Source organism: Falco rusticolus, chromosome 8 (assembly GCF_015220075.1).
Source record: "Falco rusticolus isolate bFalRus1 chromosome 8, bFalRus1.pri, whole genome shotgun sequence".
Taxonomy (NCBI): Eukaryota; Metazoa; Chordata; class Aves; order Falconiformes; family Falconidae; genus Falco; species Falco rusticolus.
In genome coordinates, this window is record NC_051194.1 from 64397958 (window position 1) to 64421725 (window position 23768).

Here is a 23768-nt window from a genome sequence, read left to right on the forward strand (position 1 = left end):
TTTCTCAGCACGGATGGCAGTGCGCCTGGTCTTCCAATGCCTCTTCACCTCTGCCAGGTGACAGGTTCAGCCTTTTTCGCTTTGCTCAGTTCTCCTGAATCACAGCTGGCATTGGTGGCTGTACAGAGTTAGACCCTGGTCCTGCAGTGGATCTGCAGAGGGTGAATTAATTGGACTGCAGATGGATGTGTGTCTCTGCTCACAATAATCACATTACAGGATCATGGCCATCATCTGGAGCTTCTAAAAACAACATTCCCTCATCTGTTTGCCTAGCTGATGCATAACACATATTTACATAGGCTCTCATCTTAGGAAGTTTCATCATCTCTTGCGTAGGAGAATGCTGAAATGATGTTTGCACCACAAATGTTCCAGATTCCACACATGCTTTCAGTTGCCCAGCATGGTCCTGCAAGCAAAAATACATGAATACTACTGTTCTGTAGGGTAAAAATAAAAGCAAGACATACCTCATTTGAGTTTATTTTCCAGTTTATTTCAGATCTCAAAGGTGCCGGCCTTCAAATATCAGTGAAGGATTATTCATGTGCTCAAAGTAAATATCTGCTTTAGCATTTTCATCAGTAGGATGTTAGGCTGATTCACCAAGATGCCTAAAAATGGGATTAAGGGTGTGAAATGCAGAAGGCAACAGGACCATTTGCTCACTTCAATGTCTTGAGTCAGAGTTTAACCCCAGAATCAGAGTTTAAGCACTAATCACAGACTTGAAAACTACAATCTGAAATTTAGGAAGTGTGTATCTTCAGGCTGAGTTAAACTGGAACTACATACCTGGAGGCAGTCACAATAAAAGGAGCCGATGTAGCCATAGCTGGGGCAGGGGTGTTGCCCAGCCTATGTGCTCCTCTTGTCATATGAACGGGGAACACTGACAGCATGAGGCTAGCCAGTCTGCAGCCCCATAAACAGCCTCCCTCCCTCAGTTATTCCTTGAAATTAATCATTACCAGCCCAATTCAACACATTTTCTAGCCACTGACCTCTAGCAATGATACTTTTTAGACAAAATCAGTGTGAGCTGGATAGACAGATGACAATTACTCATGTCATCATATTATGTGGTTAATACAAATTATTATATAAATGTTCTCTGCTCTTGTTTTACATCTTGTTATTTCACAATAATATGGTTAAGCAAATTAAGAAACTGAACATCCTGTGCGCAAGATCTATTTGGGTGACAATACTATGAAACAACCTGTCAGTCGAGAAAGATGGCTAGAGCTAAGTGTGGAGTTTTCTGGGTTCAAATACATATCACTGCAGGAAGCTTGCAGTTATACAAAGTCCTTTGGTGATGTACAAATATTATTGTGACTTTCGAAGGCTCTCTGCCTAAACTGAGGTCTCCAAACCACACTCAAGTTCCATGAAAACACGGACCATCTCAGTCCTAATGCGTTCTCAGTATCTCACCAAGAAGAATAATTGAAAGTCAGTCAATATGAAAGCTCTGGAAATGCTGGCTCCAAAGAACAAAGCTTAGGGGGCTGGGAAGTCAAGGGGGTAGAAGCCTGCTTCAGAAACAGTAAAGATCAAACAGATTTGGTCAAGCCAAAAGAAACCACATTCTCCTCCAAAACTGTTAATTTTCAACAAATCAGTAAATTCTAGTGTGTTCAAGTTGATTTTAGGCAGACAAAAATAGCAGTAAGCACATTGATGGCAGGACACTGGCAGTAGGTTTCTGCTGGGCTCCACAAGAAATCATTCAACTTTCAACATTTTATGAAATGTGAAAATTTCATAACTGTACTTTAAAGCCTTTAACTGACGTACAATGGAATTTATATATTAAGAGCAACTTCAGAAGGTTCACAGAGGATTATTATTGTGGGTTTTGTACCACTCTGACAACTTGGTTGCCCAAGGGACATGGACTTTGTCAATATGGAAATGTGTGAAATGACAAACTAATGCTACTTTCAGTAATTTTATCCAGTTTTGCTCATGCACTCAAATCGCCTGGGTAATTTCAGGCCCCACCCTTGACAGTGGCATGGACAGGGTCAGGCTAGCAACAAAGACAAGAAGCTGGACACTACAAGAGTGTAAGCATAGCTTGCTTAAAGAAAACTTTCTGAATGAAGTCATTCACTTCTGGTTTGAGAATGAATAGCTCCCATAGTCCCTGGTCCCCATGAGATTTCTGCAGGCACACTTTATTTTATTGCACTTTGAAATCTAAAGGACTCTTCAGGAATGGAAGGTTAAACATGCACGTAAGTGTTCGAGAAGCTGGAGTCTTGACTAATTTCTCCTAGGCTGATAATCAAATACTAAATAGCCCTGGCTCTTGGAGCAAACATTTCCCACTAAGGACAAACCTCTTATAGATCAGAAGTGAGCTGGCACTGTGGAGTTCAAGATAGATCCACTGTAATTAATTCAGTTGATGCACAGCAATTTGGAGGTAGCAGAAGGATGGCAAAATCCCACCCTGTTTCCTAATCTTCCCCAAAGGAACATATTTATTACAAACTCTTAAAATCACCTTTTGATAACGTTGAACAGCCTGTGAGGGGCCCATTAAGGCATACAAGGCAGACCCATTTTAATCCTTAATACCACTTGAAGATTATCCATTTTAAATGGCCTTGCAGAGCTTATCATAATTTTGCAAACTATTAAAAAGTATTAAAAAGCACTACTACATCTATCTGATGAGAAACATGGGCTCCTCCAGCCTGCCTGATAGAAAACACTGTATCTCTGTGACTGGCTGATGGTGATTCCAGCTGTGGCAATCCATCTTCTCACTGGTACAGAAACCTCCCAAGTTTCACTGAGGTTGAATAATACAGTCGTATTATTGCTACCTGGGTTACTCAGCTCCTCAGGCTGAATGCAGAGATCTCATTTTCTTTTCTAGATGGGGTACTGTCAACCAAAACCAAGACAGCTAACTAACTCACAACTGCCCATCCTTTTCAGGATACACAGTAACTGGCATTTAAAAGCATGTTGGCTTTCAAGAGTGTGGCTGAAACAGAGCCATCTTTCATTTGATACTTTAAAAAAGCTCTCCCACATAAACTGCTTGAAGAAGAGAAATCCAAGGCATTCCGTGGCTCCAGAACCAGGCAGCAGTTAACATTGGCTAGAGGTCTTCATGCCCATTGGTAAAGGAAATGTGAGAATAATCATAATTTCCAAGGGGACTCAGGAGTGCAGAGTTTACCAGTCTACTCACTCAAGAGGGAATGAACTAACCTCTGTTCCTGAAAACTTGTAAGATGCATCACAGCAGTTGCAGTTAGTGTCTGCAGGTCCACAGCAGTGTCTCTTGATGCACTTCTTTGAATGCAGCAGCTCCACACTGCTCCTAAATGCAGGGTACTGCATCGGTAACAAATCAGGCTGGAAAAGAAATGAAAAAGAATGAGACAAAGTGCAGTCCTCAATAATGTGCAGTGGAAAGAAACTGAAATGCAGGTTTGCTTGGTTGCCTGAGACCCCTTGGCATGAGGAGAACCCCAGCTGGCTAATCCCCCTGATCTGCTGCCTGAGGAGCACGAGGGAGAGGGAAGAGAAGGAACTGGTCATGCTGTCCACCTTGTCTGATTCACCACTGTGTTTGTAGCTGAGTTTGTAGAGGAGAGGTCAGCATGGACGGGATCTGTTGACTTGTAAACTTGCAATTGGATGATCTGGCCCCTTCTCATTCCCTCAGTTGTCTTCACAGAATGATTAGCTATCACATTTACAGGGCTAAATGCTAAAGGAAAACAAATGTGAGTTCAAGAGAGAAGTGCAGCATTGCATGTTTGCCCTTCAAAGTGAGGAAACCCAGGAAAGCAGGCACAGCAAAGCAAAGAGTATACAAAGCACGGAATGAGTGAGATGGCTTGGAAAAAGGGGGTGCTGATTAGTCTGGCTTAAGCCAGGTAAGCAGAGCTTCTCACACACCAGCACCCATAACCACATCTAAAGCCTGACCTGCAACACCAACCTGGGCTTGTGAGCAGAGAGGCATTCAGACTGAAATCAAGCAGAGAAGAAGTGAAGGGAGCCTGCCAAACTCATTTTCACTGGGGATCTGAACCACAATTCAGTCCAGGTGACATTTTACATATTTTCACCATTGTTTTTGTTTAATTTGTGAAAGCAATTACACAGTCAATTGAACAGTGTAAAGCAACTGCTGCAATAGTCAATATTTCAGTGAGGTACAGCGCAGCTCAGCTTTCCCAGTTAGGATATTCAGGCATAGCCCCACGGTACCTGCACCATCCATCACTGACACTGCCATCTGGCTTACCTGAATCCTCCCCAGCTACAGCTTGTGCTGAACAAACCTGACTTTTCTTTGGGCTCCTTTTGAGGAAAACAAGGCAATGAAACATCCTGCACTGCTGGTGATATGGACAGTGTTAGCTGGCATTCTCAGCTCTTAATCGAAGCATGACAGGGGACAGTTAAGTGACAAACAAGGCCAAATACACTGGGTCTCTGGGGTCACTTGGGTGCAGATAATTGATGGCTCACCCTGTACACAGTGTGAACGCATAATATTAGACCCTACAGGACTGCTTTACCCAGCTGAACTGCTCTCATTTTTATTGCTGTGGCTAAAATCAGACCTGTTTCTCTTTGGTGTGGTGTGGCAGGGGAAGCCCTCCTGCCCCACAGGCTGGGGCTGAGCCAGCAGGGCCCAGTTTGCTGCCAGGACTGTGGTGGGACAAATTGGTGGTACAGGTGAGTTGCTGAGGTGGTGTAAAACTGTCAGTAGAGTAGGAGATACCTGTGCACACAAGTACACCAGGAGCTGGCAGTAATGCTACTGTGTTACCTATGATAAATAGCCTGTGTCACCACAGTAGCTGGTCTCCAGATTGAAGCAGACTTTTGCGAATCAGCAGGGTCAGCATTTGAAAAGCATGTGAATATTGTGCACTTGTAAATATTTGAGCACATCTGTTTAGCTCCCTCTCAAAAACCACTGGGAAAAACTACTTCACTTTGTGCCATGCGATGCTGTTACCCTGCTCTAATTGTCAAATCTGTTGAGTGTTTTTCTCAAGCACACAAAAATTAAAAATTACTATCCTCATTCATGATTAATTCAGCTGCATTGCTGCACTGTGTCACACTGCATTTTTTAAAGTATTAAATTCCACCTCATAATCAGAAGAGTTTTAATTAACTTTTTGCCAGTTCATCTTTTTTTCCCCTCCTTCACAGAGCCTCAGACAATCTCCAGAGCTGCTCTCCCTGCAAACATCTCGGATGCTACCAAGAGAGTGAAGGAGTGCCAAGCTGGCACCGTGAAAATTGTCTGCACCACCCCAAAACTATCTGCTTCTTTCATGCCTCCCTGCTGGAGGCCTGAGGCCAGTTGCCTGTCTGTGCACAGCTGACACGGCCAGGGCATGACAGAGATCTAACCCACGGCGTTTCTTAGTTACCTGGGAAGAGCACCTGGCTATTACTTTGCTTCAGCCCAAATACTCTAGTGGATATGAGCCTGGTCTTTTATATCAAACCTTTAGGGAAGTGAAAGAGATGACTTCCAAGGAGCAATATTCCTGCCTGCATATCTGTCATTTTTCTGTAAAAGCATCTGTCCTCTTCCCTGCACCTGGTATGCTCCAGCATTGCCCCAAACTGTTCATGCACCTCCTACGGGTCTGCAGAGGGACTTTGCAGGCAGGGACACATGAAGAGTCATGTTCCCTCTCTTCCCCAAGCTGGCCCTGATGAGAAGAAAGGAAACAGATTATTAAACCTCACTAATGGTTCAGAACAGAGCAAAAGGAAAAGAAGACAGCATGGAAAGAGGACCCACAGGAGCCTCAACTCCCTCTCACAGGTTTTGTGAACCTTTCCGGAGCAGTGTGATTTTTTAGACTTGGCTTGGAAGTGATTGAAGAGCCAACAGTCACGTGGGCTTGAGCAGGTTTGGATCTCAATATGGGAGTCTTCAATGTGAGCAGCAAGAAAAGACAAAAGCGGCAGGAACTCCCCTGCCCCCTGCCTCTGCCCTTATGGGACCCTGCTGGAAAACTGCCTCAGCAACACAACTGCTGCCTCGAGATGGCTTTTCCTTGCAGGCCCAGCACTTACTAAGCAGATTCCCTTTGGTTTTTCTGACCTTGGCAATATTACAAGGGTCGCGTTTTCACATGGCTGAATTGTTCCTGAACATTTTCTCTGATGTATTAGGCACAAACATGCTTTCTGTCAGCATCAGGCATGTCTAATCTCTCCACCTGCCTTCTCCCTTAGCAGTTACGTTTCGTATCCGTTGCACGGAAAATCCTACTCCTTTTTTTTTAGTAGCAAATTCCCACTGCAGGCTGAGGAAGCTATCACTCTTTGGAGGAATGGGGGCCAGCTGGGTTAAATTTACTTTGTTTTCCCCAAGAAAATTTCTTCCTGGCCCCCTGATTAATATTAACTAGTACGATTGACTGGCATTCTCTCAAACAGATGTCAGATGTACTCTTTCAGGTACAAGGGCACCTGGAGCACACCCCTTATGTCAGCCCATTGGTAGGTGATAGGTCTCCTAAGAGCATGCCCACATAGTGAACCTGCAGCTCTCATCCCAAGTCTCTCGGATTGCTGCAAGGCCAAATGCATCTTCTTGTACAGGGAGAAGGTCTCACCTTACAAGCAGGCAGGGTGAGCAGGCACCTCCTGGCTGAGAGGGAGTGCTCTGGAGCAGGAGCACTTTGAGCCCCGCTCCCCTGGGTACGTGCAGGTGGCTGTGCTGAAGGGGAGCACTGCTGGCATGGGTCAGGGCAGAAGTGTCCCTGTCCTGCTTTTGGCTGGGATAGAGTTAACTTTCTTCTCAGTAGCTGCTGCCCTGCTGCGTTTGGATTTGGTGTGAGAATGCTGGTAACACACTGCTGGTTTCAGTTATTGCTGGGCGATGTTTACACTAAGCCAAGGGCTCCTCAGCTTCTCAGGCCCTGCCAGCGAGAGGGCTGGGGGGCACAGGGAGTTAGTTGGGGGGGGTGCGGGGGCACAGGGAGTTAGTCGGGGGGTGGGCGGACACTGCCAGGACAGCTGGCCCCAACTGGCCAAAGGGATATTCCAGACCACAGAACGCCATGCTCAGCACAGGAGCTGGGGGAAGGAGGAGGAAGGGGGGACGCTCCGAGTGACGGCGTTTGTCTTCCCAAGCCACGGGCGTGACGGAGCCCTGCTGTGCTGGGGATGGCTGAGCACCTGCCTGCCCGTGGGGAGTGGGCAACGAATTCCGCGTTTTGCTTTGCTGGCGCGCGCGGCTTTCGCTTTACCTGTTAAACTGTCTTCATCTCAGCCCAGGAGTTCCCTCGCTCTGACCCCTCCGATCCTCTCCCCCGCCCCACCAAGGGGGGATGAGCGAGCGGCTGCGTGGGGCTTGGCTGTGGCCGGGGTTAGACCAGGACAGTCAGTCCCCTGCACTTCCCTTGGGCTGGCTGCGAGGAGGGAGGCTCTGGTGGAGTGCACACTGCGTATGATGCTCTGCCCCTCCTGCCTGCCTGCACCGAGGCCTCACCTCCCTCATAAACCAGCACTGACAGGTTTTAGGGCAGAACTGGTACCAGCAGGGGCTTGAATCCCTCCTGAGAGGTGAAGGGCTGAAGGGAGATGTGAAAGGGGTCCCTCCACCTGCATCAGGATGGCTGTGCCAAAACACGCAACACAACAGCACTTCTTACAGGGTGCAGGAATTGAGAGATGCAGGATACACCGTTTGGTAGGGTTAATGCTGCTTAATAAGGACTGAGCATTACAGACAAGACACAATAGGAAAATGGAAAGCAAACAGAAAAGAAAGGGAGCAGGATCAAACCGACATTTCATGATGGGCATTTCTGACAGTGGTTTGCAGCATATTTGAACAGAGAAAAATGGGCAGTAGCTGCTCACCAGCCCTGAACCAAAGGGACATGGAATACTCTGCAAGAGCAGAGGTGATGTTGATTTGCTGCTCACACTGACACCTTGCAATGTCCACTGCGTTTTTGCTATTTCTGTGTCCCTTTAAGGATCACATTGCTGTGGAAGCTCTCTGAGCCTTTGGAAGGAGCTGGGAATCCTGTCAGTACTTGGGAGGATCAAATGTGGTTATATCTGATATATGAGGCCAGAGGAAACATCTTCTAAAACATTTGCTTTTCAGTAAGAAAACAAGCAAAGGCATTCCTGGCCCAGGGGTATTTTTAGTGGCATTTCCTTAATACTTTTTTGCTGTCCCCTCCTGTCTGCTTTCTCCCAGCTCTGAATCCACCTGTGTGTCACACAGGTTGGAAACAATCATTCCCATGCCAGAAAAGCATGAACCTTGTCTAGGTGGGAGCTGCTCCAAGGATGACAACTCCTTCCAAGCATTTATTTGCCTGGCATAGCTTGTACTGCTTTCTGGAGTGAAAGAAGCTGTACTCACCAAGACACTTTCAAGCCATTATTTTCTATTTACTGTCAAAACTGTTGTGTGCACACAATAGCTTTACCCCAGCTCTGCAGTGGTCAAAACACTACCAGTCATTTTAGAATAAACTCATGTAATGACTAGGCCCTGGGCTACTAGGGCAAGTCTTAAGACAGTAATGCTGCCTACGCTGCATTTCAAGCAGCATGGGTTTCCAAGGGATAAGCCTGTGTTTATCTGCAAAGGATATACTGATTTAAAACTACACATTCCGTTAAAACTGTGAAGACCCCACTCTATCTCGTCTGCTGTAAATTTGCTGATATCCCAGTCTCCTGCACAGGAGGAAGCAGACCCTCTAGGAGTTTAGTTTTTTATGCCTCTGCTGGGGGCCGCCTCCGCCGCCCAGCACAGTGCAGCACCACGGCACGAAGGCAGCTGCTGGCAGCGCCTTCCTAGCACGGTTTGGCTTCACTTCTTCCCCCCCATTACAGTTATGAGAGGGGAATTGTTAAGTGTTGTATCATGCAAAAAAACCTCCTTTCTCCCCTTTCTGCTGGGTTTCTTGTTCCAACTGATATTAAAAGTGAACTCCCCCATTTGCTGAAATTTTTTGCACTCCTTTGCTGCCACCGCCCGCCAGCAAGCACCCCAGATGGGCAGACTCTCTCCAGACTTTCCTGTGCAGCCTACTGCGCTGCATTAGCTCAAGAGCTGCCCCTCTAGTCTGAAACACAGCCCTTCAGTGCCTGGAGTTTGCTTGGGGGATGTTTCAGTGATTCACAACTTTTCAGAAATAAGTATACCCAAAATATTGCACATACTTTTTGCCACCAGGGATATTCCAGGAAAATGTTTGTGCAGAAAGGAAGGGCCATTTCTTTTAGCTCTGAAGCGCGATGAGCTGAGAACAAAGATTAATAAATGCTGTGTAAATAGAAATGAGAAGGGCCATCAGTGTGGAGTATGGCTGGTAATTATAGGTGAGCACTGCAAGGCTGAATCAGGGATTTGGACACTTTACCACTAAAATTGATCAAAGACATGCACTTTGGTCCCCTAGGCTGATTTGCAAGTTTGCCTGTGGGTCTCAAATGTACAATGCATGTGTGTAATTGTCAGATTTAGTTTATTTTGAATAGAGTCAAAGTAAGATAAAACAGACAAAAATGCAAGTACTCAGGTACATCCAGAATTTGGCAGAATGAAGAACACTGCCCACCTATCTTCCTGACACCCATTTGAAAGTGCCCAGCAACCCTACATGTTCAGCTTGCAGGTTATTCTCAAACGGAAAATAGCACTAGCAATTTTTGTTCAGTACTTAGAAGAAACAGGTAAAAGCAGAGCTGAATCCACAGATTTAAAGGAACCCCTCCCTCCAAACAGTGTAATTCTTACTAACTCAACTTCAGCCACCCCTCTTCTGCTAGAGGCTGTCTTCTCACTGACCCCGCTACCCAGTCTCATGCCATACACAGCTTTTTTGCCTTGCCACTGCCGATTACTCACGACTGCTGCCCCAGGGGCCAGTGCTTTGCACAACAGGACTGTTACCAGCCTCTCTGCTTGTGAATCTCGGCTGTCTTCTGCAATCACCTTCTCTACTTTAAGTGTCAAGGAAGTTCCATCTGTGGGCCATGGATGGTGGCTTTAAAAGTATTTTGTTTATTCAGTAGATTTTCCAGGTATGACAAATTTACAGAGATGCTTTGGCTGCTTTTTGACCTCCGATGCATCTTTTTCCTTACGTAACCACAAATGTAAAATATACAGCATCATGCAGTAGACAAAAAGAACATATTCATGCATGAAACACCGTTCTAGTTTAACAAACACCCTCAAAGTCAAGAATAGGACTGTACTCTGGATAAGCTTGTGAAAGGGGTGAGTTCAGCGTAAGATGGGCAATGAAACAGTATCAAAAGACTCTTCATGAGTTTCCTGACCATTCAGCATGATGGGTTATAATGGATAAGCAGAGTGGAGAACTCCCCAAAGCAAAATGAATGTGGTAGAACCTCTGGCTATGTCAAAGGATAAAACAGGATTCCCCAGAAATAGCTAGGTAACCAAACATGAGTTAAACACAGCTGCTTGGAATCATTTTCCACTGATTTTTGGTCATAAAAGACCATCATTAAGATCTGAAAGTTAAAAAAAACCCCTGTTTTCATTGGATCTGGAAAACAAAATTTGGAAATGTTCTTTATGTTTTCTTGTTTGTTTGTTTGTTTTTCTCTTCCACCATCTCTGCACCTTTCTGTGGTGGGGTATGGGATAAGGGGTAACAAAGGAGAGGCTGGAGAGGAGTAGGAGGAAGTATATTGAAAAAGAAGCATGCAAAAACAAGGAATAAAGAAAGAACAAAACCCAAGATCTTTCAACTGCAATTATTTTCCCTAAATTTCAGTGAAACTATTCAGGAAAACAAAATATTACTCATTTTCTCTCCAGAGGTTTTTGAAATGGTTTCAACATTCTTCCGCAGCCTGCTTTTCTCCTGTCTCCAAGCCATTGTGATGAGTGGTGCCGGAGGAGCCGCTCCACCAGAGCAGGAGCTGGGGAACAGGCCATCGTGCTGTCAGAGGACACATTGCCTGGATTAAGAAATCACCAGGGCCAGGATGAATCTAGCAGGTCTTAGCAGGAATGCACTGGACACCCTGTCACCTCACATTTCTGCATTTCAAAATTAGTTTTATCTAGTGTGGAATGCATGATAGAATTTAGTCAGCTAACAATGTAAACATCTGACAGGCTGGGCATCAAGGAAGAAAAACTCAAAACCTGAGGAGCTCCTTTGTCTGGGTCAGCCCACTGCAATACATTCACAATATGGGCTTCCATGTACTTGGCTGGCAGAGGTGAATTGCTAATTTAACGCACGGGATGTACGTAGGGACCTGCAGAACCTCTCCAGCATTTAGTCCATGCCCAGGGCTTGGGTAGGTTCCCTTGCTGTTGTCCAGAGGGCACCTGCCAGTGAAGAGGGTGCTGGACTTCTAAAACCAGAAAGTGCTGGGGGATGGAGCCCTGCGAGCGCTGATATGAACAGCTTGTGAACCATTACTATCTAGAAGTGTCAAGAAAGATTAGAACAAACATCAAGCAAAGATGAAATAAACAGCTATTGTATGGGCAGAAATGGATTTTCAGTTTCCACAGTAAATAAAATAATGTGCTGTGTTAGTCAGTGCCCCTGTGATGATACAGTTTGCAGAATTTTTACTGGCAAGCTGCCATACTTACTTTCATTTATCTGCCTCAAAGCACCATTTCAAAAAGTGCAAAAGCATGTTGTTGATAGAGTAGATTGTTTATAGCTGAATTGAGTATTTCAGGACAACATGCATTGTAATAAAGCGGGGGAGGGGATGAGGAAGCCAGCACAGCTGCAGTTTCTTGAATCCTTTGTCAAAAATCAATGCCAGAAAGCTGAGACGTATTTGTTGTCTCAGGAAACTCAATCAGCAGCCCCCTTGCAGCTCCACTCCATGACAAGTGCTAACAAAGACCCACGGTACTGCCAAGGCTTCCCCAGCACCTTGCAGCAGGGCTGCTGGTGCCCCTGGATGGCACTGCACTCCCTGGCAGCTCCTTGGTGGCCAGCGGAGCCAGAGGACCCATCACCCCTGTGCACCATCACAGCTCTGCTGCTGCATGTAGGTGATGAGCACATGGTACCGTAACTCCTCCAGCAACTGAAAGACTGTGTTGGAGTGTGTGTGGGGAGAAAGATATTAAAAATAGCAATGTAAATAAACCCAAGGTGCTTCAAGATCAGAGTGCAGCCCTCGTTGCTGGATGGGCAACCTGCTGCTGCTGGAGTGAGGCAAGAAGTGAGGGCAGCCTATTGCAGGTAGGAAGTTGTGGCTGATACAGAAAGATTGCTTGTCCCAGTTCACCAGTCTGCCTCGCACCCACAGCATCTTCAAAAGGACAGTAAGACACACAAACTGGTTCTCCATGTTGAAAAACAGCACTAAAAGCACATGCCTCTGGAGGTTTCCACTGCTCAAGGTCTGGTTTCCTCAGCACAAACAGTAAAAGGCTGATGAGTGAGGACTTCAGTTCCCCTGAGACCATTGCATCTAAACAAAAAATAGACTAAAAAATATGACTAGAATTAAGGTAAAAAGAGAATGAGACTTTATGGGAAGATAACAGTAGCTGCTACCCAGAGTTAGAGGACATAGGGAGAATGTGGGGGTCTCCTTCTCCAGCGCTGCTGGCCCCAGAAGAAAACATCTCATACTCCCACCATGCTGGGGGACAGCAGCTTTTCTGGCCAGTGTTCCTGCAACTTGCTGGCAGTAACGGGGTGGTATTGCCTCCAGCCTGGCGGTGCAGGGTGCCAGAACATGGGTGCTGGGAGATGCACAGCCTTTGCTTCCTCCCTCAGCCCAGGTTCCTGAGCAACCTGCCCCACAGCTCTGTGCCAGCTGGTGCTGCGTGGGGTGGCCCCGCTGCTTGCTCCTGGCCACCTGGGGCCTAGGCTGGCCTGGGAGATGCTGCGCTGGGGCACCACAGCTGTGTGGGTGACTCACTGCCATGTCCTCCTCGGCTGGCCAGCTGACACCAAATGCCACTGGATGTTCACTATGAGCACTCCCAGGCACTGTAGGCTTTCAGGAGATATTGTTTGCGGTCCCTCAGCTCCATTTGTCAGCAGGAGCTCCTGGAGGCACTCAGCACCCAAAAGGAATGCTTGATCCTTGACTGAATCAAGCCCTATTAGCATAGTTCCAGGCATTTACAGATGCCATATTTTCTACATTAATATTTAACCCACCAAGTCTTTCAAAGCCCAACTTTCCAAACCTCAAGTTCCCAGATGCTTTTTAATGCCCTTCTCAATAGTGCAATAAAAGTCTGATATTTTATTACTCCCATGAATTATTATCCTAATTTGTAATTTGCCAGACTTTTTTAAACTTCAAAATCTGTACTGTATTTTCACACACACACCAAAAAAAACCCCAAAAAACAAACCCAAAACAAAGCCCAAACCCAAAAAACTGTGTGTGACACGTTTTTCACTAACAAGCTGAAGCCTAATATTTAAATAGACACAACGATTTTTCTGAAGGGGCGCACTATCTTTGTCACACTGTCATCGAGGTTGCTTTATGTCACCCCAAATAATGTTTAAAGGTTTTCCTAAAATAGAAGGGATAACCTAGAACTGTGCACAAAGGACTGGAAGCAGAATGAAATGGTTATGAATTCTTCTGAACTTTGATGTAAGACTTCCAGGATGGTTTATAGGCACCATTTTTTTATTATTTTTTTTTTTAAGAAGTAAGAATCTTGGTTATCTGGAATGCAGATGCTGGGCAAATTCAGAAGCTCTGGAATGCCTGCAAGCTGTGCTCCCTATGCAGTAGACGCCAAAGATAATGGAGCAAAAGACACTCAAGATCTCATCCAGCATCTACTGAAGTTAACAAGGGCCCTATTACTGACTGAGCTGAGCTGTGGATGAAGCCTCCAAAGAGCACCTTCCGGTCAGTTAACTAGAGACCTGACCGAGTCCAGAACACCACAAATGAGGTGAGTCAAATCAAAGAAAACAGAGGCACTGGAAGCGTGACCTCAAAGCCAAACTTGATACATAAGAATATCTAAACACGGCGAGACTTCTAAAGACAAGAGGCTGATGGTGTCCTACTTCTTTTGGCACGGGTTGCCCCGGAAAGCAGAGCTCTGTTTGTATTGAGCACGACTGATCTACCAATGTGAGGATGGAAACATCCATTTGTCACCCAGTGAGAAATGAGGGTTTAATACTTGTAACTCTCAAAAGTACCTTTTATTGGAATCTGAGTGGTAAGTTCTGGAGAAGCAAAAGTGAAAGCTGTTGGAAACTATTTGCTTTCTTTCTCCTGCAAACCTATTAAAAATGAAGGCAGAAAACTTTTGTGGAGCCCACCTGTAACAGCACAGAGCTGGCCATAGCTTTGTGCAGAGTGCTATGTTGGCAACTTGGGTGGCAGGAGGCCGAAACCTTTTATTTTTCTGGGTGAAAGTATGGCATCAAACTTTCCATATGTACAGGCTAAGTTGTCCTGGAGAGCTTGCAACATTCTAACATTATCTAAACACTCAAATCCTGGAGCATTTAAACTTATCTGTGGTTGGAAAAATCTGACCCAGAGATGTGAGAGCAACCGTTATTGGGGAACCTGGATTGGGGACTAACTGAAAAAGCGCTATACTTTCAGTATTGTTTTTCAAGGATCCTTTTCCACCATGGGAGAGAGCTCCACCTTGCAGTGGACCTTTCAAAGTCTACTTTCAGGCAGCCACAAGCTTTGGATATTAAAGTCTTCTCAGAGAGAAGTGATTCCTCCACAGAGAGCCTGTGCAGGTAGATGAGAAGGTTCTTCAAAGGGACAGAGGTTCTGTTCCACTAGCGGTTTGCTCTGTCTTCAGCCCCTTTAACTACTCCCGTGCAAGGCCACCCAAAATTCACAGTGGAGCAGCTCCATCTAATGCAACAAATGCTCAGCTTGTGCCCAGGCTCTCTCTCCTGTCACACTTACCATTGGTTCTCCTTGGCCTTTCCAGTTGTTTGGGGGGATCTCCTTGCCCACTAACTCTTGCATGATTACTTGTTTGCAGAACTTAGAGAAGTGAAAGTGGATTCCAGAGTTAAAAGGAGGGATCTGCTTTGCTTCTTCCTACAAATGCTGTGCAGAGCTCAAACCTCCTTTGGGAAGAACACATTACTTTTGCAGGTTTCTGATCAGCTCCGTACTCCACATAGGACCAGTACTGGAGTTTAGCCTTAAAAGGGAACGACCTGATCCCCAGACAGGGAACCAGGCAGACCTATCTGAACTGCCAGGGATTAGTCCAGGCATAATTTTAAGCCTGGGAACTAGGGCCAGGTCACTGGAATTACTTAGCTCTGTTAAAGTCAGGATTTGTTTCAGGTATGACTTGAGTAACAAACTAATAGAAAAATACAATACATGCACTTAAGATATAGGCATGGGAATTATTTTCCCTCAGTTACAATTTCTTTTCTATTTTTGCCTTTTTTATTTTCTTTTAAACACTTTTCCTCCAAGGAAATGTTGAAGAAAAGTCTCTGTTCTGCTGAATATGCACTTTCTGCCTTTGACTCTAACTGCTTTGACAGTTGGTAAAGTAGACGTTTCTTGCATCTCATCCAGCCAAGTGGCAGCTCAGAAGAGAGAACTCAAACCCTCTTTTTCATCACTCTTATGGGAGGTTTTTAGAGAGCTTCACCTCAAACCCATGATTTTGCTTGAGGCTGAGGGAGCTGAAAAGTGCAAATTCCCTTCAGCATTCAGGGACTCACAGTTGGGTTGTTAACACGGTACAGGAAAGACGCACAGCTCTGCTACAGGCTGAAACACAAGCATGCACACGGACAGTACTACCCCAAAGTATCACATATCTTAAAAAGTCTTTCAAAGGTGGCGAGGCAGAGTTGTGAAAGCCTGGAAGAAAAGTCAAATACAGTCTTCTAAAGGCCACTGGAAAGGATTCAGAATGCTGCTCGTGTTTTTCAGCGCAGGCACCCAAGGTGCCCACCCCAGGAGTCCTAGCACCAGAAGATTGCCATTGAGACTCAGTCGGCTCTGTTGTCATGTTCCCCCTTGCATCCCTTCCATCACCTCCCTGGGCTAATCCAAAAGCCTGAGTACCTGCAGAGCAGGTGAAGCCCTTCTGAGCAAGCACAGCGATGATACGCAAGAGCCCAGCTTAGTACTCAATAGCATGCGTATATGATTGATGGCCTCTGTGTGGCACTTACCCTTCTGCTTATTTCTCAGGACTGCAATTTATTAACAGTATTACCTTCTCTGATGAAATATCAGGTGTAAGCATCAGTGACAGGCTAATTGCAGACAGTGCCTTTAATCAACAACTGAACATTAATAAGCATATACCCTGAGAATTAACACGATGGGACACTTGATCACTAAAGAGTACTTCTCATAAAGAAAACCTTCTTTTGTTTCTAAAAAGGTCAAAGTCTTCTTCTCTCTATTTGACAAGGAGAGAAAAAAAAACAGAGCATATCTAGACTGCTTTATGTGGCTTAAATTATTTCCATCCATGCGTAAAAACCATTCCTTTTCAAAGATGTTCACCAAGTTTTTGTATGTGATCTGCAGCTCCCAGGGCCTCTGTTCCTGAAATTATTAGGTTAGCTGCTGAAAGCAGCAATCAAGTTTTACTGTTAATCTTAAAAGCTAATCCTTTTTATTGACTTCCCAGTCAATAAACTTGTAGCTCTGAAACTACTTTCAGGTTTCCTTGAGTAAGGAGGGTTTGTGTGTACCTGTGGCATGTGTTTGAAGCTGCTAATTTCCCTGCTAAATTGCGCTCACAGGTTAAAACTATAAAGCATTTTGCTTTATCTCCTGACATAGTGTCCTGCTTCCACAGAAATCAGAACAAGGCTTGAACTGAGAGGACTCGGGGAGTAAGGTCAGGACCTTCATCCGGTCACAGTTTGCAGGGGGCTGTTACAGGGAGTGAATCTTCTTGACTAACAGAAAGGATGAGAGAGGCGGAGGTTTTGAGTTGTGACCTTTTTCTTTTTCTTTTTCTTTTTCTTTTTCTTTTTCCTTTTCTTTTTCTTTTTCTTTTTCTTCTTTTTCTTTTTCTTTTTCCTGTTAAGAAGCCCAGTGGATGTAGTCCTGTCCTTATTCTTGAATTAAAATCTAACCCAGAGAGCTAAAGAAGAAGCATCACACAGATGTATCATTCCTCAGCTCTAGCCAAAGAAAAGAGAATGAAGGACATGCCAGATGTCTCAGACTACTTCAAGTTGCTGTGAACCAGTTTGGACGCATTCAGCCATGCACAAGCCCTGATCACAAAACTCCTCTTACTCATGCGAGTAACCAGCAGCGCGGGACTCCCCAGAAGCCCCAGTATCACCTCAGCAAGAAGAGGACGCAGTATGGGAGAAGAAAAACGGGTCTGTTCTCAGCTTACACGCTATGACAAACACTAAAATATAAATAGCTCTCTGAGCAGCAGGGAAAACATGAAGGCTTCCTTGGCTTTGTAATTTGTGGTGGGATTTTCTTGTGCTGAGCAGTATGCAAGCTCTGACTGAAGCTCTTCCCACTGGTGGGGGGCATTGAGGCTGCTGCTCGGAGAGCAGCCCTTCCCCTGGCAGCAGGATTAATGCTCTTTCTCTTTGTCCATCACCAGTTCTGTGCAGTCTGTCAGAATCAAAATCTTTACCATTCAGAGCTGCTGCCCAAGCTTAGCAGAGACCGGCCCAGCAGACCAGGCTCAAAAGGTGGAGGGGGAAATTTTCCCCTCCCTCACTAAGCGTGAAGTTTTCTCTCACACTACCCCCTTTTCCAAGACCATCCGGATGGCAAGCTGCTGTTCAACCATCGCTTGCGCCAGGACACCACGAACGCCTGAGCACTTCTCACCCCTAGCGTGGAGCCGTGGGCAGCGCTCGCCGCCCGCATGAGCCCGGGCGCCGCGGATCCCGCCTCACACTGCTTGGGTTTCAGGTGGGCCTGTTCCCCACCTGCTCCTAGCATGTACTGCAAGCTTCATGCTCTTAACATTTCCCAGAAATTCAAAGTGACAGAACCGGAGGTATCGCAATCTGGAACTCTTAACTTTCATAAACTGGTGAGAATACGGGAATGTGCATGTTCCTTATTTAACTGCTCCACCAGCTTTTCTTATGTGCTGCTCAGCACAGCCGTTCAGGATACATATTAGACAACTAACATCTGGACTGAATATCTATTAGGACCATATGCTCTACTCGGCTACAGCATCATGTTGGAGATCGGGAAAATCCAAACCAAATGGAGATATCAGAAACTTTCAAAGGTCAAAAATAAAGTCGTTTTGGTTTTCCCAGCCCCATTGAATATGGTATATTGGCCCGCGCTCTACGCCTCATGTGGAAGTCTCACTGTAGAAATAACCTGACTTAAAAAATGAAAACCAACTTGAGTATTGTGGTTGAAAACAGATCTATCTTGATGATTTTTCCCCTAGTAAAGTTTTGAGTGAGGCAATGCTGAATGCCTCTGTCTCCTAAATGAGAATGAACAGCGAGACCCTCAACCTTCACTTTCCTGTCAATAACTTTATGATGGTGTTTCTAGTGTGGGTGTGATGGTTTCCAGTTTCACCCCAGTAGGATTCTCCTGGTTTATGGCTGAAAAGTTTATACAGGCCCAAAATGGACAGGCCTGGGAATGTACCACTTACATAAACAGAAGCAGTGCTTAAATGCCATAAAACCCCCTCAAGATAGCTAATGGAGCATGGCATGACTCCCTCATTCCTGAATAAGGAACTGAGAGCACTGAGCAGCTAAAACCATTTGGTACATGAAAGGAAGAAGGCAGAAGGAGTCTCTTTAACCGGGTTTGGGATCTGATCAAGAAAAAATTACAGATTTCCACAGTCTCACAAATATCTCAGTGCTTTTACAAAATTACAGGTAAAGCCCTGCATCACCAGAGGCCAACAGTGTTCTTTAGACCCAAATTTTCTGTGAACAAGTCAGGGAAAACCAAGACTTGATTGGGGCAAGGAACAGAACTTAATACTCTGGCTTCTTGGTAGTGCTACCACTTAAGATGAATGTGCTTTGGGGCAGTGCACGTCAGTGGTGTCTCGGTCCCCAAATAAAAGGATTTCTCTCCACTTAGCTGAGACAACAGAGGAACTACTGCATTTTATCAAAGAACTATCAATATTGTACTTTTCCAGGTCAAAATGGCAATCCTTCAAAATAACAAACCCAAAAAAGCTTTGCAAGAGAACACAATCCCCCTGTCCACTATTGGGTTGGGGGTTTTGGGGGTTTTGGGGGTTTTGTTTGTTTGTTTTTTAAAAAAATAAATTAATCAAAACCCTATATTTAAAAATTTGACATTAGAAAGTCCTAAACATTCTTTTTTAACACGTGCTTTTATTTTCTTAATAGTTTAGATGTGTAGATGAACACAACAAAGCTGGAGAAAAGAGGGATATTTCTGGTCTGGAGGAGGAAAACTGGAAGAGCTGGGTGACTGGAGCAGCAGAAGTGGGGTAGGGTTCAATAACACAATGTGCCCAGCTGTAAGGAGCTGAAGCAGCATCACTGCTGTGCCCTGGCGGCTGCGTGGGGCCTGGAGGTACTGGCTGGTCAGAGGACAAGTGCGAGTCACCAGCACAGCCCAGTGTGAGAAAAGCAGGAGTCTGCTGTGGCAGGTGAGGCAAGGTAATTCCCCCAGAGATAAGGCAGCATTTAACAACCCTGTTTGAGGCCAGGTGACCTCACCAGGAGTGTGGCAAACTCTTGTCACCACCCACGTTCAGGAAAGATGAAATGGGTAGAGAGAAAGGCTATTAGGGTGAGCAGGGAGGCACAGATCCTGAGGATCTTGGCCAGTTCAACCCAGCAAAATGAAGCCAAAAGCGGACCATGATGGTGGCTGCAGATTCATGACAGCACAAAAGCAAAAGGAGGAATAAGCACCAGAGGGAAATTCTTTTCAATAATCGTGTTGGCGAAAGATATATGACAAGCAATTAACCCATAAATGAACATTGATGTTTTCTTCAGGGTGTTAAATTGAACTATGGTCTCTCAGAGAAAAAATGTGAGGCTTGATAATCCTCCCAGAGCACTGACATCCTGATGAAGTCAACAACAAATTCCTGCCCTCCATCCCCATGTCTGGCTGCCCACGAATTCAAGCAGATGTTACTGAACTCCTTAGTTTCAACTCCTTGCTGAAGACTTTTTTCTTTTTCTTTCTTTTTTTTTTTTTTTTTTTTTTTTTTTTCAAATTCTGAGGTCTAGAGACTTCGTTTTCTTCAGATGAAAGATTAGATTCTGTCAGTTCTGAGTACATATGTGGGCTGATCTGGCCTATGGGCCGTATGTTTGACACCTCTAGTATACTGTGTTATTGTACCCGGGGGAGGTGACGGGGACTTATTTATAGAGACAGTGTCTGTCAGGGGAAGTTATAAGTGCGATTTGTGTGGGTTAAAATAGGAAGAATGTGTACTCTCTTAAGTGGACACTCTCTTGATTTTAGGCATGGTCAGGGCGAGTGCCCTTAACGAATCTTAACAGTTTTCAATTTATTACTTTTTTGTGGGAAGACACAGTATTTTTAGAGTCCTCAAGTATATCTTTAAACTTGGAGAAATGACAAGTCCGGGACTTCTGGGACACTTGAAGCAGATCTAACCTGTCATCTGTGCCGTGAGTAGCTGCAGACGCCACTGCAGAGTTAGTGCAAATGGTACCTCGCTGCAGGGGCGGTGCTCAGCTCCCACGCAGCACAAGGACAACACAGAGCTGGGGCTACCGAGGCTTTGGTCTTCTGAGCCCCCAGACCACACCGAGCCAGGCTCTCTCTTGTCTGCTAGCTGCTCTCCCTTCCATCACAGAGATACTAAAATACACGCAATGCCCTGTACAAGCCTGATGTTTTGGAAGATCACTTCTTCCAAAATTCCTTAATATGAAATAAAAAAAGCACCGTGGCTTATGGAGGAGGAAAACATCTATTGACTTCATGACAATGGGCCTAGGGGATTCAACCTGTCTCACTGAATCTGTTCCTTCTCTAGCGTAAATTATTTAAGAAAGAAAAGTTTCCTGATATTAGTGTTTCACACATCACTGAGCACGTTGCTGGTACTTGAGAGATGGCCAACAAAAATAACTTCCTTGCAAGTTTTAAGTACATAAGGTTTGAAGTAGCCAATGAAGTTTTCAGACTCCTAACACTTCAAACAGAAAAGCTCCAACAGTAAGCATACAGCTTAAAAACTTTAATCAAACACACTAGCTCACAGCAAGAGCAAGTAGATAAAACAGATGCTAGTTTTCTAGACCAAGTCATTCTCACATATTGTACCACCATCCTCTCTTAGGGGGAAGCAATGATGGCAAACAATGAAAATGTCCTTATTTAAAAAAAATTCCTTAGCACGTCCAAACTGCCATCTCTGTTTAATGTCAAACTTACAAAAAAACAATCCCCTTGGTTAGGAGTCTGCTGATACTTTAGGTTTAAAAAAAACAAACCCCAAACCCCCACAATTCCCCCCACCCCCAGTTTCCTGGAGTTGCTGCTGTGTAAGTCTGGGCAAGAGAAATAGCTTGAGAAAGTTTTCTTGGATTCTGGTTTCTGCTACAGTGTACTGAGACAGCATCCTTAAAGGTGGGGTCCAGACTGTGTTAGTCTATTGCCACAGGTCCCTGATGTTTTGCCAGCAGCTAGCAGCAGAGCTGGGACCTCCCGCAGCCTCTGCGTGGCAACCGTGAAACAGAACTGGCCTGCTCGTGCTCACATTTCCTTTACGATTCCTTACATTTAATCAAAAGGGTTGGGGTTTTTTTCCTCTGGTCTGGACTGGATGTGGCTTATGATCTCAGTGATGAAAAAGCCAATAATTCACATCACTAGTCAGCCCTGCATTTTCTATATTCATTTATTAAATTAAATTCCAGCTGTTACCAACTATTCATATGCGCTCTCTCTCGTGCGTACACATCCACATACACCAAAACAGCTATGTTCATTAAAAGGTAGTAGTGTTAGGGTTGCCCATCTAATAGCCAGCTTATTAAGTACTGTTTTCCAACATAAATGAAAGCTGTGAAATCAGTACTGCCTAATGCAAAATTAGAAAAATAACAGACTAGTCTCTTAGGTACGTACACCAGCACAGCACCATCGGGAGGCGTGAGGCTGCTCTCTCGCGTCTGGTGGAAGTCTGCCCCTTTGGCTGTGCTCATTAGCCCCTTTTTCTCAGGATTAAATGCAGGCAACAGAGGATTTCACAGCAAGGAAAAGCTGTCAGCTCAGAGGATGGATCCAGCACCACAGAACCAGCACGAGAGGTGAAAGCTGTGTGTCAGTGCTCTGCAACACTTGCTTCAGCTCCTTTTGAACCCTCTCTTCATGTGCAGGCTGAAGAGGCAGCTTTAAGGCTGCTTTAGCCTGCAGACTTTGCAGGACGGGCCATGTAACTTCTGTTCTCTAGAAAACAGGGAGTCACTCAGTAGTGGTGAAGTTAGGAAAAGCCTGTCCCTGATGCGCTTTGGCTGTCTTACACCCACCCCACGTTTTGGCCACTCAAACAAAATCGGTCACTTCCTGGTTTAACTGGCTGGTGCTGTTTGCAGGCAGAATCATACCCGAGTGGGTGCAAACTGGCATAGCCATATTGGCCCTGGGGAGGGGTCAGTCTCGACACCCCACCTGAGGATCCGGCCCCTGATGCCATGGTTATGGGGCAGCAGAAACCCTCTGTGCCAGTGCGTACGAACAGAACACATTATCTGGATGATCACGCAGCTCTCCAGGCGGCAGATTAGTAACGACTAAACCCAGAGCTCCTCCTCAAACTGAAACAATATCAGCTTTGAGCAAACAGTTGTCCTAAATGAAAATTCATCCCCTGCTAAATTTAACCAGGTTGCATGACAGCACATATGTGTTGATTTCAGAGAGGTTTCTGAGGCATGAGGGAGATCATAAATAGGCCCTAACATCTGAGAAAATTAGACAGAAAACACAGTTTTTCTTTCCATTACATTTTTGTGTAGAATTCAGCTCGGTATCTGCTCTTCCTTAAATGTCCTGGCACACAGCTTAATTATTAGCACAGTTTCCCTCAGAGGGAATAGAAAGTAGAAAAGGTTGTTTTTATTTCAGTGTGATACACAAATTAATGGAAAAAAGTATTTGCAAAGTGAGATATTTTAACTTCTGCAAACTGTGAACCTGGCTGCTGGCACCCCAAGTATCATAAACTGCCCACGTGTTTGTTTCGCTCGATGTCAGGCAGCCACCAGTACTGTCAGGTTAATCATTTCACGTGTGAACAATCACCCAAACAACGTGGATGGTGAACAACAAAGCCAATGACACAGCTTTTCTAACCATGGACCTGAAGTCAGGTGAGACCAGGATGGCTGGGCTGCGGTGAGACTCTAACGCCCTCATGCAACACTGCTGACCCAAAAGCAGAGCTTCAGGTTGCAGGCTTCATCCCTAGGACTTACATCATGCAGAAACAGAGGTGGAGGAAAATCATTAGGAGAGCTGGACTGAAAGAGGCTTTCCATCTGTCTCAGGATAAACAGTAAGTGGACACCAGATTGCCTGGGTGTGTGCTCTGGTCCCTAAGCACTGAAAAACAAAGCCCACAGTGCAAAGTGCAATGCTGCGTGGTGCCACCACATGCAGATGGGATGTACCACCATCTCCTGCTGCCAGCGGCAGGACGTGCCCTGAGGAGACAGGAGCAAAGCTGAGAAGGTGCTGGGAGCAGAAGGAAGCTGACAGTCACCGAAGGCAGTCAGGGCTATGTACCGCCACGCAGT

The 23768-nt window shown here is 45.3% G+C and overlaps 1 long non-coding RNA gene across 2 annotated transcripts; it reads right to left on the reverse strand.

Moving 5' to 3' along the window:
- Window positions 1-480: 480 nt before the first annotated feature.
- Window positions 481-3649, reverse strand: LOC119152967. Of its 2 annotated transcripts, XR_005105993.1 has the most exons (3): window positions 3583-3649; window positions 3241-3387; window positions 481-617 (listed from the first exon to the last, which is right to left on the reverse strand). It is a non-coding gene; the product is annotated as an uncharacterized LOC119152967 (long non-coding RNA). The 2 variants fall into 2 exon arrangements; XR_005105992.1 differs by lacking the exon at window positions 3583-3649 and having other exon boundaries at window positions 3241-3571.
- Between the last annotated feature and the right edge of the window lie 20119 nt (window positions 3650-23768).